General features: G+C 40.8%; 1 protein-coding gene across 7 annotated transcripts in view; it reads left to right on the forward strand.

Annotated features, from left to right (window-relative positions):
* LOC114873994 (unconventional myosin-IXAa-like) overlaps window positions 1-19,440 on the forward strand; it is a 58,576-nt gene that overhangs the window by 36,244 nt on the left and 2,892 nt on the right. The window lies entirely within an intron of this gene.

The following is a 19,440-nucleotide window of genomic DNA, read 5'->3' on the forward strand; positions in this document are numbered from 1 at the left end:
TATCCCGTTCTATTTAATTATCCAACTGTAGTTCCGTTTCTTGTATAGAAGCCATTAATTGAATATCAAAAGGTAAAGAAGCTCCTTTGCCTTTCTCCTTCTCATTATCGTTCGTCTTCTCCCTTTCTATTCTCTGTTTGCCATTAAATAATTTCCAGATCGTGCTCTGTAAACGTAGGCGGATAAATAATTAACCCTGGAAAATAAATAATTTTTCGTATCGCGTAGGAAACGTGCTGAAGTAAGGATTTTTGCATATCAAAGTGAAGTTTAGCTTTCGTTTCGCAAGTTGCCGAGAAACCGGTCGTACATGTATTTGCACCATGCAGATTTAGTTTAGCAATAACTTTTCCGAATACAAATTAGCCGGGTTTCGATAACACGTGTTGGGCGGTCTGATTAATGAGTGTCGTGCCGGTAATGTAAACCTGGCGAAGTTGCAGCAACGTTCGCCTTTATCCTTGTTCCACTAATTCATGATCCGTTGACTGCTCTCTTTGTCGGGGATATACATGCACCTGTTAACACGCGTTATACATTATTGTAATAGAGATGGTTGACGAAAGATTATTAGGGGAAAAGTTGTCGTCTTTGTGCACCGGAACGACGAAACTTACGCATTAACCGGGAAAATTCGTGGAAACTCGAGTGCAACCGCGACTGTTCTAACCGGATATGTTCGCGTGCTGTGACTAATTCGAGGGTAATGCGAACGGTGTACGAGTTTGGTAACAGGTACGTTAATATGGTTCGTTTTACGGCTTATAAAGTTAAGAGAATTTATCGTGGATACTCGGTGACAAGGACTCGAGGAAATTTCCTCGACCTTGCTTGTAACCCTTTTTTGATTTATAATTACCCTGGTCCGTATCTTGCCGTACCACTACTTGAATCGTCGAGAGAATTCCACTGGGATGACTTTCAAGAAACCTAAGTGCTCTTGATAGCAAGTCGAGCATCGTGTTCGCTTCGAGCTTCAAATCGTGCAGAAGTAACACGGTTACCCTTGGGCAGCTTTTCCGTATTGCAACATCGGTTCATCGTTGCTGTACGTGGTCTGCAAGTTTGTTATGCGCGGACATTATAGCCGCTAAACTTCTGAAGGACTCGACTCGAGTGCAGTGTATTCGTCAGAACTATCGCGTAAACTTTACGATACATTGATCCCTATCATGAACGATCAAGGCTTTGGAAACGTGTACGCCATCGTTCATAAATATCGAGACACTTGAAGTTTTTTCTTTTTATTATCTAACAATTTGCCTGTGCGAAAGGAGCTTTCAAGAGCGATAAAAAGAATTTTACAAGAAGAAAAATCTCATCAATCCTACGTAATGGTAGGTCACGTAAGCCGAAGATTAAACAGATCCAAGAGATCAGGCGAAAAGTTAAATTCTTTTAGTGCGCTAAGATGTTCGTGGTACCATTTCCGTTTCCGTTGAAAGTTATCGTCGGCGTGTGTCGGTGGGCCGAGAAGTTGTGCGCTCTTACGAAAAATTTTCTACCCCACCTTGGTGTAATTTATCGCGCCGCAATAACACAATTTAAACGGCTTCCACGGAGCACGGAATACTTGTTCGCGGAACCGTGCGAACGATTCATCGTCCGCTTGTACTTAACGATATCACGAACCCCAAGTAGACTACGGACGTGGAAACGCTTAGTTTTAATATATGCAAAACAATGCGTGTTCCCGGAATTTTCTGCGTACTCGAATTAGACGTTGAATAGGTGGAAACTGAATTTTCTATCGTGTAGAGAGAGAGTATATATGTACATACAGATTATTCCGGAACTTTTGAATCACTTTGTGATGCGTAAACCGATGTCATTTCCATATTCGCGACGTTTATTACTATTATTGCGGGAAAATTGATATTGTTCCATGGAAAAGCATGCGTGTGGTTGGTAACTCTAGCTGTTGTATGTAGATTTTCTTCGAATTCAATGGTTCTTCGAGGTACTCGATGAAAAACGTAACAAAGAGAAACATGAATCGTTAAAATAGCAGAGAAATTTGATGTACAAAAAGTTTCTATTTTGTTTTTTTAATCCACCCTTGTCCTGATTATGGATGAAGTGGAAGAAACATAGAAATCTGTGAAAAGAAAGGAAAAAAAGTTGATCTTTAAACCGCTTTAACGTTACATTTGGAACAATGCTTTCCACGAGAAGCTTTTTCAAGGACCCTCGGGGTTTGTAAAATAATTACAGCAAACATTTTCGAAGAAATTCACTCGGTGTAAGTTAGAAAAGCAAGGGTTTTGAAGTTTTTTCCGGGACCACGATATAAGGGGTTCGCAGGGTGCTCATAAATCGAAACGCGTCGTAAACTAGTGACCGTGCCGGTTGTCCCAACGTTTACTCGGCTTTCCCGGGAAAAGAGCGCGAGAGCCGTAACAAATTCTCTGCAATTGTAGAGAAAACTTTGCCGTGAGTTGGTAGCAGGTATCAAAGTTCCGGAAGTGTCGCGCGAGAAATCCTTCCGTGTAATTCGTTCGTTCAACTAGCCAGCCCGAAAATAGAACGGTCGGATAACAAGCAGAGAAATCGAGCGAAAAAAAAAAAACCGAAATATTCGGGACGATACACGCGTTTGGATAAATTTAACAAGAGGAACGAGCGATCTCGATGTATCGTGTACTTTTAATAGGAGTTTTCATCAAACTATTCATGCGAGAATCGATACACAAGTATCACAAACAACGTTTAAATCCTGCTCGAACTAATACCCGCCATTGATGTGTAAAAAAATCCCCGCGTTATTTAACTCGTTTACATTCCTTTTTATTCCCCAAGTTTGTTTTCAGTTAGATTCGATTAAATGAATTTTTCACTCAATACCTTTCGCGTGGTTTCTAGTCGTAACAATACCTTTTTGTTACGTGTTTTACAAAAACATACTTTTCAATTTCAACAGATTAACTCTCTTGTCATAACCCAGATACCCGAGTACTTTTTTGCTCCGTTCCACTTAAAATTTTTTATATTCCCGGTAAAAAATTAGACCCAGATCCTCGTTATTTGATGAATTCCACGTCGACTTACATTTTACAAATTAGAAATTTGAAAAAAAAAAGAAGAAAATTAGTTAAGTGTTCACTATGTTTAATATACAATTTACATTTACCACGGGGATTTGGAATAAAACATTTAAGTTAAAATTTACCTAACGAAACGCTGTAACATAACAGGAAACTCTCCACCGCGTTGCTCGTTAAAAAATAAATAAATTGAAAATGATGGATAATGATAATGCACCCAGCTACAATAAATGCGAGTTGGAAATCAGATCGATCGTACAACAGAACCGTTCATGAAATTATTAGTATGTTCCTGGCAATTTCTATAGCTGATGGAACAGACCTGAAAACGAGATTGAATCTACCGACGGAAATAAATCTACCTCTGAACAACAGAAATCTCTGGCATATACGGCCAATTACGTTCAGGTACGATTTATAATACAAACGATAACGAAGACAATCTTTCACGATAAACATGACAGATATTGAACTGATACGGATAATTAAATATATTTTCTTTCTTTGCCGGAATAATTTCAAGCTTTTATTTTACTTCATTTGTCTATGCAAATTTTATTTTACTTGCCTAATTGCCACAATCTGAAGATACAGAAAGTTTCATCAGATTAACTTACAAATCACCGCAGTGTCTCTGTTTTCAAGATGAGCTATTTCAAAATTTACTTCACGGTTATTATTGCTTTCTACCTCAAAATAATGCCTATGCGCCAAAGTTGCTTTACATTCAAGTATCGCACGTATTCCCAGTTCAGAATGGAGCTGGGTAACAACTGTCAAGACTCGTAGGTCGTAAATCTGTTAAGATCACAGAATACGCACAGTTTTTCTTATTTGCAATTGTACCTGCTTTCTTGAATTTCAAGAATGACTTCAGCTTCCTCCTCCAAACCAGTCCAATATACATACATATACCTATATTGAAGAAACAGATACAGAACTTTAAATTTCTCAAAGATGAAAGGTAAATTTGAAACTACTTATATGAAAGCTATTAATCCCTGCTCATACAATAAACGATTCGATAAAATGGACCAGTCTTAACCTACGGCTGATCGGTCAGCATCAATCACTCTGCCCGTGAAATCAGTGTGAGATATCGAAGGTGAATCGAAGGATTCACCGTGGAAGGTGCATACGTGCCAGCACGTACGTTCGGCAAGGAACGAGTAACGTGTCCAAGGCACAATAAATATCCCTCTGGAAGCAGCGGGACGTTCAGAGTCCAGGCACCGTTACTGCACATCTGGCGCTGTCGCCATGAATATAACCCCATACCAAACGACTCCACCTCTGCCTCTGCCACCTACTAAACTCACCCTCTTTCTCTAGTTTCCTACCTCGTCTCCTCCTTCTTGCCACGCGAGAAACTTTCACCCTCCACTGCACGGTGTCCTATGGTTCTGATGGTCCTCTACCCTTTTGGCTGTATCCCTCGTCCAGGGATCGGGCAATCAGGAAAATTGCATAAAATCACGGCGGAAATGTCTACGAGAAACTGTGCCGTCTAAGAAGAAAAAGATCTTACGACGAGAAAGAAAAGTTGCAAGAAAGAGGAAGATAAAGTGGTCGGATAACGGACGATACACTTGGGGAACAATTTACTTTGGTCCCTCCGGAAGGGTATTGGTAGTTGACAATACGTACGTTCGATTTCACTCTTGCTCGATAAAGAATCCCCAGGGCGATGGAATATTTTTCTTTCTGCTTGATTACGAGGACGCGTCAACGTCGATTACTGTTACGGTTTACGGAGACACGAGATTGCATTGATCGTCGAATGAAATCGGGCGTGTTGCGACTGTTGATGGAAACCGTGTACATAAACCGTATCGATAAAATGGATACGTTTATTTTAATAAACAAAACATTGGATGGAAAAGGAAACTTGATTAATTGAAAATCTGATATACAAATAATATATAATAGAGATGAAGTTTAATTATCAAGACGGTTTGAAGTTTACAACCCCTTCGCTTCGTAAGAGTTCTTTTACCTTCCCTTCCTCTCTTCATTTATTAATTTCTGAGAAACAGCACCCTTGCTGATTCGTCTCGAGTCTCCTCTCGTAGCTCGGCCGCTTCTTCGCGACGTCGAACCTGTATAGCTAGGTCGTCGTCGCCGTCGCGTCGTTTCGTTCATCCGTTTCTTTTCTACCTACCGTACACCGTCGTCGCAGATTGGCCAGGCAGGCAACCAGCCAACGAACAAGCCGGCCCGGCATCGTTCCTCTTTCATCGTAGCTAAAGTAGGAGAATGACTGACTCCGGCGAAGCCACAAACTAATTACAACCTGGGGCGCCGCCGTCGAGAGTAGAGGCGCCGGTGGCTCACTAGAGATTGTCCGGGATGCGAGGTGGGACAAGGAGAGACGAGGAGAAAAGCCAGAGACGTAGAACCGAGGACACGTAGCGTAGATGGTAGGAGATACTGAAAGAGGATGTTGAACCGAGGAAGGATAAGGATTCTCCTGGTATCGTCTGCGTTATCACGAGTTTACGTAAACGTATCTAGCCAACTGTAAGTACGTAGCTTGCCTACTCGTGTTAACTATACTCGAGTGGCTGAGTTCCGACGCCTTTCCCGACGTAGGTTTCTTCAGGACACGAGGAAACGACGGATAAACGCCGGCCTCCGAGCAAAGAAACTATAAGTGGTAGAAATTCAAAAGGGATTTGGATAAAATCTGGACATGTAATCTTTGACACTTTGAAAGCAATGAATCTTCTAATTTTAGATTTTTTTCCTATTAGGAAAAAGGAGAAATGGGAAATGGAAATTCGATGAAAATTTTTTTGGCTGTGTATTAATTAAGCCAGACTGAAATTGAATAAGAATAATTCATACTTCTTCGCTTTATTAGTCCGACCCGTGTTCTCTACCGAGTCTGGTATTTAGCAATATTGCGTAACCTGAGAATGATTGTAGCAATAAGTTTCCTTGCCATCCCCCTGGAAACCATACCGTGCTAATTGTATTTTAACCGGCTCTCTGCTCTCGGTTCTTTCTCCCCTTTCTCTCTCTCTTCCCTTTTTCTCCATCGTTTCCCGACTCTTGCTCTGTCTCAGATTTGTACGCTACCTTGCGTCCTAATGAACGCGAGATTGTGCGTTTGCGAGAACATTAACGTTGATTTCATTTTATTTCGCGCACGCAGCGACGCGCTTTGTGTACATACCGGTTTAATTAAAACGGGATATTTATACGTAACCGTATTCAAAATGTTACGAGCAAAAACGATGGGAGGCGAAAACGGGGGAGAAACGAAAAGTCGAGTACGGTAACCAGACGACTAAGAATCCAACAGTTGCAAACGGAACGATAAAACTGTAGCAGGGAGGAGGAAAGAAATATAATATTACTCTTTGCTTTAAATCATTATTTGCTATTCGTGAAATGAGCATGGCATCGAACTGCTACCGAGATCACCGTTTACCCTGTACAAACGCTATTTATCACGACGATAGCGGAATATTAAAAGAGAAACGAGCGACAGTGTACACCGATTCGCCATTTTTGATGGTGGAAACGGGAAGAAGATATCGTTTCGATTCCGTTTTCAAGCTGGCCACACTTTATTTCGCCACGTACACGTAATTGGCGTACTAAAGCGTTTTATCGGCGACCGGTGTCACCGGTGACGCCAATAACTCCAAGTTCCTCTGTAATTTGTATCAGCAACGATGGCATAGTAACGCGGCGTGTGCCGCATACACACATCAATTATACGTGCCGGTGAATTCTGCCGCGAGAGAGTCACCAGCCTGAACATTGGTATGGCTGTGTTCGATAATAACTTCCGGTATAAGCCGCGGCCACGGTGATACGCCGCGCACGAAAATGCCTTCATCGCGACCGATGCGATGATGGGGTAAAGGGTGGTGGTGGCGGCGGCGGCGGCGGCGGTGATGGCGATGGTGGTAGTATCTACCACCGCGTCGACGCAATTAAATCCTCCAGCGCCTAATTGGCTACCTCATCTGGCCTAGGCTTAATTGAACAGTATGGACATAACGATGTAATTACCGCGACGATTTAGAAATACGCAAACTGAAACGTGCGAGTTGGACAGAGGGTTGAGACTCGTGTCGCGAGCTAGAGAAAAGAGGTCGAAAGGGAAGTTGAAGTGGCAGGGGGAAGAAAGAGGACCAGTGAAAAGGAGATAGCGTGTTAGGTGCCAGACAGAGTCTGGATATATGGCAAAGTAATTAAAGAGCTACTTCGCCATTACAAACATACAGGATGTTGCATAGGTTTTTGTACAAAAAAATTTTGCTAGCGTATTCTATGGTTAAAGACAAAATTGAAATATCATATGTATGATCCGCGACAATGTTAATAAGATTCTTAAGTACCGTGGGTCGTCGACCTTCCGGACGGATAATTGGTATCCAGAAGGGTACATGGCTCTAGAAGTATTTTGTGACAGATAGAAAAATTTCAAAGTCCCTTATGCGTCGCCGTATTCCCGGACAAATCCCTGCTATCCACGGGAAGTATACAAAGCTTTCCCGTGGATCTAATAATATAGATGAAGAATGATGAGGGATTAAGATACACAGACTCGCTTTATTCGCGATCATGCAAAGCGGTCGGTTACTTCGAATCAAAGTGAAACGACCAACGTTGCCCCGTCAGAAGCTACTTGATCGATTATGTAAATTTTCAAGGAAGAAGTAGCTCCTCAGACGTCGAGAGTTCGCTCAGTCACGCGCTACCCTGGTCGACTTCTAGTTGAAATTATCAGACCGAACGTCGAGACAAAGTACCTTCGTCTCGCAAAGTATAGCTCGTGCCCGATGCGTACGAAATTTCGTAGTAACCCGTTTGCTACAGAAATTGCTTTGTAAACACGTGTTTCGGGGAACGAGGTTTCGCGAACAGTGGCGCTGCGATTGCAAATTGCCGATACCAAGCAATATTGCGATAAATGACGAGGCTGCTGATGCTCGGAGAAATCCGATTACGCGATATCACGGGTAATTGCATGCACGATGAATCGATCTTTATTGAAAAAAAGCACTCTGCAAATTGCGTTACAACGAATGAACGAACGAACGAGGGAGGGAAATCTTTTTTTTCTTTTTTACATGAGTCCCATTCAAATTGACCGGTGCTAATTGAAACTGGACGATCACGATATCCCGCGAAATTAAATCATCGTACAAAAATCGTTTCGCAACGGTTATTAATTATGTAAAACCGAAATGGTACACGAGAGAAATTAAACAGATACACGTTCGACGTCCGTGTGAAAGACGAATGAAGCACATTGCCACGTTTCGACCGGAAATTTGCCGAACTTTGACTGCCGTGACTAAACGGACGGTTAGTAACATGAACCGCGAAAGAGAGAGAGAGCTTAATAGAGCAACAGCTGCTAGGGAAAAAGATGAAAGGTTGAGGGTGTGGAAGGGTGGTCGGACGCGGAAGGGAGGAAGAAAAATGGGATCCAGAGGATCGAGAGGTCACGTGCTACGCTGTCAGAGGGTAAATGCAACCTGGGTTGAACCTTGTTGAGGGATTATCGATACAGCTTTGCAATAAGTGTGTTAACAGTTCCTGCCGATGGACAGCTGGTAATCACTCGACGATCAACTCTTCTTCCTAAACTTTTCTTTCTTCTTCTCTATTGTTTCCTGGTCTTCGAAGAATTGTTTAAGAGATTCGTGGCTGAGATAAATGAATGTTATAAATGAGTGGTGATAATAATGATCGTTAAGTGTGGAATTAAAAGTTAACGATGGGATTTCAATAGGATTAAACCGTAACTATTACTTAACATCTGATAATCTTTTCAATGTTATTCATGGAACTTATAAAAGAGATTGATGCTCGAAAGATAAGCGGAAAATTACTTAACAGTCATTTGACTTTATCGAAGAAGATTTATTTCCCATGTTACGTTGGATTACTATTCGCTCCACCTTCTGCAGAGAACAATGAAATGCAAAAGGGAATTAATCAAATTGTATGTGTTGATCCGTGAAATTGTACAAGTTACCTTAGCGGTTAACCTTCTGAAACGGATACTCTAGGGAACATGGACGTTGCATGGTCAAACTGCTGAAACATCGGCGTACAAATCAAATTTGTAACTACCGAATCCATCTTGCTGTTGGCCCCTGCTGTCTTCATCCTTTAGACCAGCTAGAAGATAACTCTTATCGATCAACCTGACAAACGGAAAGAGGATAAAGTTTGGAAGAAAAAGGATGCAATCAATAATACAGAAAAACGCGTATATCAATTAGAAGATCCTGAAAGTCAGTAATGATCTCAGAAAATTTGATTCAGAAATACTCTCTTCTTTGTGAGACATGCGTGAATCTGGAACAAGTGATAGAGGATTTGCGGATGGAGGGCAGGAGAACTGTGCCGGACCGATCCGTGGCTTAGCGATTTGTCGACGTCTTCGTTGCGGCAAAGATGGAATCGAAGCAACCATCTAGGTTCTTCTATCCTCGCGATATCTCCTCTCCCTCATGGTCTCTACCCGGAAGGACTTGTATTCCTGTCACGGAAGCGAGGTCGCGAGTATTCCCGACACGGAAGCGAAAGGTAACGATGTCTTTGCGGGAAACGACATCGACGTGATATCACACGTGATTCCATGTAGCTACATGCGGCACACGCTATTGCGCCTCGTTTCCTTTTGCACATCCACCCTCTTCCGTTCGATACAATTTCTCGCTCTTAACGAGCAGGTTAATAAATAAATAAGCCTTCTATTTTTTTGTCGATAAGACACTTCGTTCACGGAGCAAGCTATTTGGTACGCTTGCAGGGTAACCTTGTCGAGTTTGCTGATATAAATGGTACAACTACATTAGCGTTCGGACAGAGACAGAAGGAAGAGCATTATTTAGAGCTCGAGGGAAGAGACGTCGTTTTTTATTCTTCAAAGAGAAACTACACGTTTCGAAGTACTTTTAATATTTCTTAACTCTTTTAACAAAGTGTATGTTAAATCAAAGATTTTATACCATATAAAAGGAGCAAAGATATTATTCAGGGAGCTGAGTAATAATTAGGCGGGTGGAGGATGGTGTGAGGCTACGTCAGCGCCGTTTGGCCCAGTTCCTTTTCGTCCAGGATCGATGTCCAAGCAACCGTACGAAAAGGACGAGTTTAAAACGTGACCACTTGGCCGTCAAACGATCACGTCCCGCGGAATCAACGTTTTCCTTCTCTTCCGTGCTTTTTTCTCGCCCGCAGGAAAACGGTAAACAACGAACAGAGCCAAAATAGCGATGGTCGATCGAAGAACCTCGACGATTGATATTTTCATCGACAAGGCTTGGTATCGATGTCGAGGAAACAACGGATTTGCTCGATCGTTCCGAGTTATTTTATCTCTTGCTCTGATGCTCGTGTCAACCGTATGGTTGTTTCGACGATGCCCGAAGGCACGGTCATATTTTATTGGTAATTCAACCGGTTGACGTTGACAGGTTGCTGCTGGTCGCACGTTCGATTCGATTTTCGAAAATGAAAAAAAAAAAAAATTATTGTGTGCCGTAGAGGTCGTCGGCAGAAGACAATCTGGCGTACTCGATAATTAATGGGCCGTTTCGAGCGAGTTGGAGATAGCAACGAGAACAACGGTGTCCCGTGAACCGTGGGAACGCATTTTAACGGCGCGTTAACAAAGCTCAGTCGCGGCAATCTTTCATCTCCTCTTATCGCTGCGAGCAGCCAATTTCATTTGGCGGTCGAGTAACCGGCGTTTTCCTTGCTCGACCAAGGAAATTTCGACGTGACTTATTTTGTTTGATTGCCACCACTTTGCTTTTCCTTACTGTGCACCGGTCGCGAACGGCCGCGCCAACCCGTGCTTCCTGAACATGTAATTATCGCTCGGCCGTATATACAACCATGAGGTTTTTTTAATGGTTCATAAAGTATTCAAAAGCAGACTCGCGATTCGCCCGGGTGTATATACGTACGCGTGTTTACCACCGGAGGAGAAAAAATATATACACGGTTCCTCTCTGGTACGGAAAATTAAACGAACGATAAATCAAGCCACCCGATAAAACGTAATAAAAAGCAAAGAGAGGAGCGAAAACCATTAAATAACGAGTAGGAGTACGGGGCGGAGGATTATTTATGCAAACGTACCTACAGTCACAATGTTCTGTATTCTGGTTTCGGTTACGCGTTCACTTGCTCGCTTTTACTTTCTTTCGATATCGCTCCCCTATTTGATTCCCAATAGGATGTTTCTTTTTTATCACCACGAAATGTCTTTTCACAATGTTTTTCGTACACCTTAACACCTTTTTATTTCGCGCGGTTAATATAATATTTCCCTGCTTGACGCGTTAAAATTTTGCCCACGCAACGCGGTGAATATCTTCTTATCCGACACGATTACAATTTTCTTTCATTACGGACCAATAACTCGGAGCAACAAACTGAAGCAGTAGATTAACAATTTAATCCTTAATAGTCTTAATAAGCCGTATTATCGCGTGCCGTATCGGGCAAGACTGTTTCTACTGTAGCAGTAAACGTGTTAACGACGCGATAAAAAGTCGGCTTTGCAATAGGTGCTACGGATTCGACGCGGTTCAAATGTTAGATTAAACATCTGACAAGTTCTGTAAGAAATCCTGTCTTGAAAACGATAAATAAAAAAAGTTTTAATACCGCTTTAGTGGCTTCTTGAAACGAGCTCCGGTCGAGGGTGTTCGGTAATTTGTGGATAATGACTTTTACTCTCTGTTTAACGGTAGTTTCGTTCGCACGAGTTTTCCACGACTCCATCTCGTAACTCTCCGCTAAATGATCGGAAAAACGTCATTAATTGACGCGCCCTTGTTTTTTCCACGTGACCTGGCGATCTCGTCAAACTTTTCTCTCTTTTTCTTTCTTTTTCATTAATACCCAGCGATCTTGAATATAAGTTTTCTTTCTTAAACGAATAGAAACAGTAAAATATAGGATGAAGTATGTTCGTAATTTTCCTTGAAATTTCTATGACAACGACGGAGAATAAAAATAGCGAATTTCAGTGAAAAGAGAAACTGGAATGCCGCGTTTATATTCAACGTAGCAATGCAAAACTATTTTTTACAAGTGTAATAAGCAACGACCGAAGCGGAAGCTCGACTCGTGTTGCTCCTTTTTCTCTGGCCTTACCGGAAAGAGGTAAATCGCGATGCGACGTTATCTAACGATTTCATCAGGACGATATTAACGGTTTGCTTCATTTGCATACCACGAAACGGGGGAAGAATAGAGAAGGTAGCCTGATAAAAATCAACGTTGACCGTGGAGATGAAATAAAGCATGTCATAATGCTTTAATAAACGTCACGTGATAGCGGGACAACCTTATGGGCCATGCACAATGAAACGCTCGGTAATAATCCACTGTCGCGCGGATAAGGATCGTTGCCCGGTCGAGAAGACAAAATTTCAGCGATTTTCATGTCAGAATCCACGTCGATACAAACAACCCCGATAAAAGCGTTAGGAAGGAACGGTGCGAAAAACAGCGAATAATTTGTCGCTTATTACGTGCCTTCGTCACGCAATTATCCCTCGGAATTTTATAGCAGAGAGATTACTAGTTCGATAATAAAAGTGGCATGAAATGAGCTATCGGGCCCTTCAGGTCAGAAATCTAAAATGAAGCTGGTGACTGGTGATAATGTCTTTGCTATCCTTCGCTCAATTCAATATACAAAGACAATTTCCATAAAAATGAGGGAAAAAATGAGAAAATACAATAGAAAATTAGAAGAAGAAAAAAAAATGATTATGAATGAATCATCTGTTTGAAAGTAAATAAATTGTTGAATGGAGGCGAGAGTATCTCGTATTTAATTTCCATTCGAATCCATCGAGCTCGGATAAGTTTAACCATATTGATCGGCCTGGTTGCTGAACGAGAAGGCAAACAGTGAAGCACGATAACATCGGTACCGGAAACCTCCGCGGTTGATAGATATCATGCGGAAGCTACGCAGTCTCGAAAATTTGCAGGTTGCCTTCTAGAAGCACGCAGACGCAAACAAACATATTTCCACCTTTAATACAGAGAAAATTAACAGGATACTTATTCTGAAACACTGCAAATTTTCATAATTTTCTCAACCATGTTTCACAAGATAATCCTCTATATTTTTCACTGCTCCTACCTTATTCTCTACTGAATTTCAACGAAACGTTTCTCCACGCTTTTGACGCTCGTATTCGTCATAAACCGTTAATCTAGCAAAAATTTAATGAGGTATGGCGCGCTATAATAATTATGATCATTCAGCATTTGTTAATTGTTATTTTTTTTTCATTTTTTTCAATTTATCGGTGACCTCCAGTGACATGCAACGCGTTGATTATATTTATTTTTATCAAATTCCTGAGCAAATTTTCCTTCGTACTTCAGGCGGCTACTATTTACATTTCTTCGACCTGTTTATCAGAACTCTTTCTGTCCATTTACCTTTGCGAATTTCGAGCGATATCGAGCGAGCTTTCAGATCGTGGCATAAATAACTGAAATTCACATCGACGTCATACTCGATGCTATTACAAAAAATAAATGGAAAAAAAATGCTAGGAGCACGAATGTACGCGAGGTTGACGTTGTCGTTGCACTAGCGAAACTCATTAACCGACAGTTTCGGATGGATATGGGTCAAATGGCCATTGGTTGCATCATTCGTGTCTCATTTACCATAGAAGGCAGGAAGAAAAATTGAGCTAACGGGGAAAAAATCAACGATGGTCGTTAGCGAACTCGATAAGATTATTCTTATTGCCTCGAATGTAATCGGTCGAACGATTTGCATGGCTCTGAAAAAATGATTCGCAAAACAATTTTTTACGAGGCAAACGTTCCTCTGAGATGTTGCAATCCCAAAGGAGAATAAAGTAAAATTGATTTTAAAAAATTAGGTTTTACAAGTGAGAAGATGACGAATCTTTGTTTGGTTCAAAGTAGAAGGTAAAACGATTCTTCGTGATCCCTACTGGATAAGGTTTATCGACCTAAGTATTTAATGATGTGAACCAGAATTTGACAATAGCAAATGCATGATACAGAGCATTGAAGTTGAAACATTAAGTGACCAGTGATCAATGCAGCGATTACCAGGTCAATTAAGTAAACGAGAACGCGTCGCGCTCGATAATAAACAAGCATTCAGTATATCGAAGCGGAGAATTAACATTGTACCAGCTTGTGGAACTGTAAAACAGACTATAAACTTACAGTTACAGCCAGGTAATGTCTTTTAAACCCAGGAGGAAAGCTTTCTTGTTGAGCTTCCTTCAACAGTAGAAATAACGATATTAATTAGTACAACAAAATGAATTAATGAAATTAAGGATTAAGTTTCTGAATTGAATATTTCAGCAACATAATATCGATAAAATTCAGAATTATCATTCCACCTTCTTTTTTAAAAATTTTTTAATAGCGAAATAACTTGAAATTATTAGTTAGCTTTAGAATGCACGCGAGTTCTCCTCCAGCTATTAACTCCTAGAGTAAACCTTTATCAAACAACCATAATGTAGAGTACAAGCAAATAGCACAATACGTAGAAAAATATACTAGGTGGACCGAATAAAGTAGTATAAACGATTTTCTTTGAAGCGAATGCAAATATCAACATATATAGAAGACCATTAGAGGTGATCATTTCATTAAAAAAAGAAAAAAATAAGGGATGTTTATTATAAGTTTGAAGGAAATAAAATTGATACCATTTTAGTTAGACCACCCTGTATAAAGAGAGAGAAAATTGTTAACGTCGATAACGAGAAAATGCACCCTGATTAACGGTAGTTTATTAACATGTTGAAAATAGCTCAGAACGACATGCAAGCTTAATGCTAGACTAGACCGTTCAGAAAATAATCGATTAACTACATCTTGGATCTGAAAGATGAGGGAAGTACCGTTCCGTAGACGGATACACGAAGTTATCGATTTTTCTTCTCGTGTAGAATGCTTATCGATCAAATTATTCTTCGTTCTGTAAATCGTATCCTTGGTCGGTTGGATCCGTTTTCGTGCAACGCTTCCATTTGCCGTATTATTTTCAATTGGTCTCTTCGTGCGTGAAATTACGTTTGTTCGCAACCCACCATAGAAAACGGTTTTCGACAATTTCGTTGGCTGTTCATTATTCAATTGTTGACGTGCTGAACTACTGTAAACGTACAGATAGTTGCCATTTTCAGTTTTAACGAACGGGAGTTCCTAACGAATAGCATTTTGTTCATTTGTTTCTTGCTTTTGTACACCTCATTTTATCGTCCCTCGAGAAGTTAACTAATTAGGTTAGTTCATTACTGTAGATATGATGTTACAGGGAGTCTAATGAAATCATCGATAACTCAAGCATCGTTCAGTACGTTAATCTAGGAAGATTGTATCAATCGATTTTTGGTGAGAATGGGATGTAAACAGGACGTCGGCAATACCATTACTTCAGAGATCAATCAAGAGATTATCCAATCGAGGAAACATCATCGGTAAAACCGATACCACTGAATAGGCTAGAAACCATTGCTTCAAACCATTGGGACATCATACACTTGATAGCAGAGGATTTCCATCATCATCGTGAAGTCCCTATTTCCCGCAAGTTCTCTACCTAACCATCGAGATCTATTCAAATAGATCACGTTTCCTAGCATTGAACATCGCTTCATCTAAAGCAGATAGTCTGGCAGAAAGTCTTATTGACGAGTCCATATCTGTACGATCCCTTCGTTTCATTTTATCGCTTCGTGGTTATTCACCTACTTCTTTATTTGACACAGTCTTCATGCGTGTTTAGACACCTTTCAGCGTAATATATTTTTGTCGCCACCCTAACGAAATAACAGGAAGCCGTGTGCTTTTGTTATATCCGCTTCACGTCCTTCCTTCCGCCCGATTTTCCTTCGTTTAATGGTCAGGATTTATAGTTATTGTCGATTTAGCGACACGTACGATTAGTGAATCGCCCCGATCGCAGGTCAACAGGGAAAATGAAAGTGTAGCGGAGCGAAAAAAATAGATGGCGAAGCAGTTATCTGGTGACCTAAGAAAGAAAACAGTATAAAGGAAAAAACGTATTTATCGTGGATAGATTCACGGGTGATTTGTCGAGTCACGACCTTACACGGGGTAAATTGAACAGAACTGAAAAGCATAGAATTTCATAATGGTGATGAAAATTGTTTAACAAGGAGGTCGAGTACTGCCAACTCAAAATGTATTTCAGTTATGACCATAAACATCAATTATACACTGAAGTATCCAGGATCAACATTGAAACTTACAAAGAGCTACTTGACGATATATTGATGGCACACATCCAATACTCTGGTATTAACGTAGCTTTTATTTTGCAAATAATGAAAGACTGTTGACCTGTGTAACGTTAACCTCGTTAATTAGTTCACAGTTCAATATTGAATAATTCTCTAATTTAAAGCACTTCTGTTATCTGTTTAGAAATTATTGTTGCAATCTGTTAATCGAGCCAAATAAATATCGAATTTCAATCCACACTTGGCAATTTAACCCCTATAGGGGTTGTTTTCGCACTTTCTATGGTTTATCTTATAATATTTCAGTGACGGTATCATTTTCAATGATCTCAAAATATTCCTTGCATTCGCTGGAAGTTGGTTGAAAAACATTTTTCACTTTCAGACACTCGATCCTTTCTGTTTTCTCTCAAACGTTCCTCGCTCACATCCGGAAGCATGGAACTCGGTAAGAATCATTCTTCAGTCACACTTTATAACCTGTCCATTCTCTCGTTTCTTTTATAAAATATACCCACACCGACGGTACACCAACAAATATCAGTATCCTATAAGCATTCTCTTGGTCCACGAGCAGCGAGGTGTTAATATCAGCTTGCTATTCTTCGCAGCCAGCTTCGAAGATAAGAGGATTGCAGCGATATTCTTGGTGTACGCTAGCACGTAGGCGAATGCGATCGTAGTAGCGTTTATTACCGTAATAAATAGCATTATTAAGAGTGACACGCGAAAAGTTTTGTCTATTCGAGACGGTGGTCGACCGACCGACCGGTCGATGTCGACTTCTGGCAAACTAGTGCAGACGTTAACGCTTTCATTGCGATATAGAGCATGTACACGTCAGCATTATATTTTCCTTCCAGGTGAGAAATATCAGTTTGAATATTAATTTTGATCATTTTTGCACCATAGAAAAATTTTCAAAAAAATTGTCGCAGTGAACGCGTTAAAGTAGCACCGATTTTCCTACAAAATATCGTAGCATGATGTACCACGGCTCTGTTGCCAGATTAGCCGATTTATGGAGACTTTGGTGACCAGTCTCCAGCACCTCGAACTTCCTCCGATATCGGCCAAATATCGTCGTTGACCGAGTCGACTCGTATTTCACGAGTTTTCGAACCGTGGCCATGGAAAGGTATTCGTTATCGATCCACGTCTCTTTATTTAATTTGATTCATACGCGTGACAATCGACTGGAACGTTTCCTGGCTATACACCTTTGTTTAATTTTAAACGCTATCGTCATTTGCACGTTATATTTGCATACTTTGACGTATCTTTGGTGAATAAACATCAGTAGTCTAGTAATAACAAGTAACGTTCTCCAGACACCTTAAACGAGCGCTAACGAACCTCCCTTTGATGACTTAGGGTTGTTTGTAGAAAACTTTGACTCACTATAAACATTCAATTATGATGTAATTAGTTGTTCAACTAACAGAATCATCGTTGCTTTAGCAACCAGGTGAAAAACCTTGATTTTAAAATAGAACTTGTAATATTCAATCGCAGTCTTCGCTTTAATTTTTGATTATCGCATGGTCAGCCTTTCGATCATCTCCCCTGTGGAATTACTTGGATATGCGCATCGCAAAATACGCAAATCGTTCGAAGTTGGCGAATTCGGCCAATTGCAGCGGTCAATTTTGAACGATCTTAATCTGAAGCCGCGATTGAAATTCATGAAGCATAATCGCCGGCGAAATTTCCGCGAACAGATTTGCCCGCGCTTCGCAATCCTCCATGCGCATACATTCTCCTGCTTTATTGTTTAAAACATTGATCAGTGGCCCCCTTCCCCGGGCAATTACCGACGTGTCGCTACACCGGCATTATTCTTCCAGCGGAATTAGTTCTGAATACACCGTCGGTGCTTTCGTTATTCCATGAAAATCGATGACCGTTTGAGCGATACGATTGTTTCCAACCGCGAACAAATAAACGTGTCCCATCGTAAATCCTATTTCTCAAGATCAATTTCATGGCTTGTAAAGTTCACTATTCTTTTTCCATTAAGTTTAACAACCTTTCCCTTCTGATCAAACTGCCGATCTATATTCGAGTATTAATTACACTTACTTTTCAATTCATGTAGGTAATTACGAAAGAAGTAACTTTGATAGTTTGATGAATTCGTACTTTTATCAAAGTTTCCACTTTACATCTGGTCGTATTTGAAACTCTTACATAATTTCTTGGACGAAGAAACTTTGCCGGAGGCGTTCTTGTATGCAAGCAGTTGGCTGCTTAATTATGGCACACCTAGTTGCGAAAACAATCGTAAAGGGCTGACGTGCCACTAGGAAAATGTTAACCTCTCTAAAATAGGAACTATTTTAAAATAGTCATTGTAAACTTAGAAAATTCAGTTTTAAATCGAGATTTTACAAGAATCGAACAGAAGTTCGAAGCGTCCGACCGTGAAGTCGAATTTACGCTGATCATAACGAAACGGAATTCGATGGCGTTGCACTGCAAACAAAAACGAGCGCAAACATCGTGTGCATTCGAGTCTGCTGCAAGCACGTGCGTCCTCGTGAAAAAATAAAAGCTGTCCAACCGTGTTACTTATACTTCCGCGTGTACGATAACGCGAGGTTTTGATAAGCTCCCGTACGCCGCATTGGACACGCGTCTCAACGTTTATCTCTGGCGCAGAAATTTCCCTCGCTAACGTAATCCCCTTTTCCCCGGTTTGTCCCCTATTTATTCTTTACAAACCTCGTCGTTTTCCACCCACCTCTTACTTCAACCCTTTCCTCTTCTTTTTCCCTCGTTTCCTTCGACGAGCACGCGAACCAACCCCCATAGCGTACGTGCCGTTTATTGTGAATTGTGGAACATTGGTGGAATTGATGTTTAATTAATTCCGTTGATATGATAGCGTATCATGAAAAATTCTAATGGCACCTTAACGTTAGCTCGCTATTTTCTCTTGCATAGGGTTCGTGTGCTGGATACTGTTTTCTTGTTGTTTTACGTAATTGATAGATTTCAAGCTGATAAATCGGTTGACCTGGATTCCTCTTTTCGCGAAGAAGAGAAAGAGGCTGTGCGATCTCTTGCTTGACACTGTCAAAGAAAGGAGGCCAAATGAGGCTGTTCCGAGA

Source organism: Osmia bicornis, chromosome 4 (assembly GCF_907164935.1).
Source record: "Osmia bicornis bicornis chromosome 4, iOsmBic2.1, whole genome shotgun sequence".
Lineage (NCBI taxonomy): Eukaryota > Metazoa > Arthropoda > Insecta > Hymenoptera > Megachilidae > Osmia > Osmia bicornis.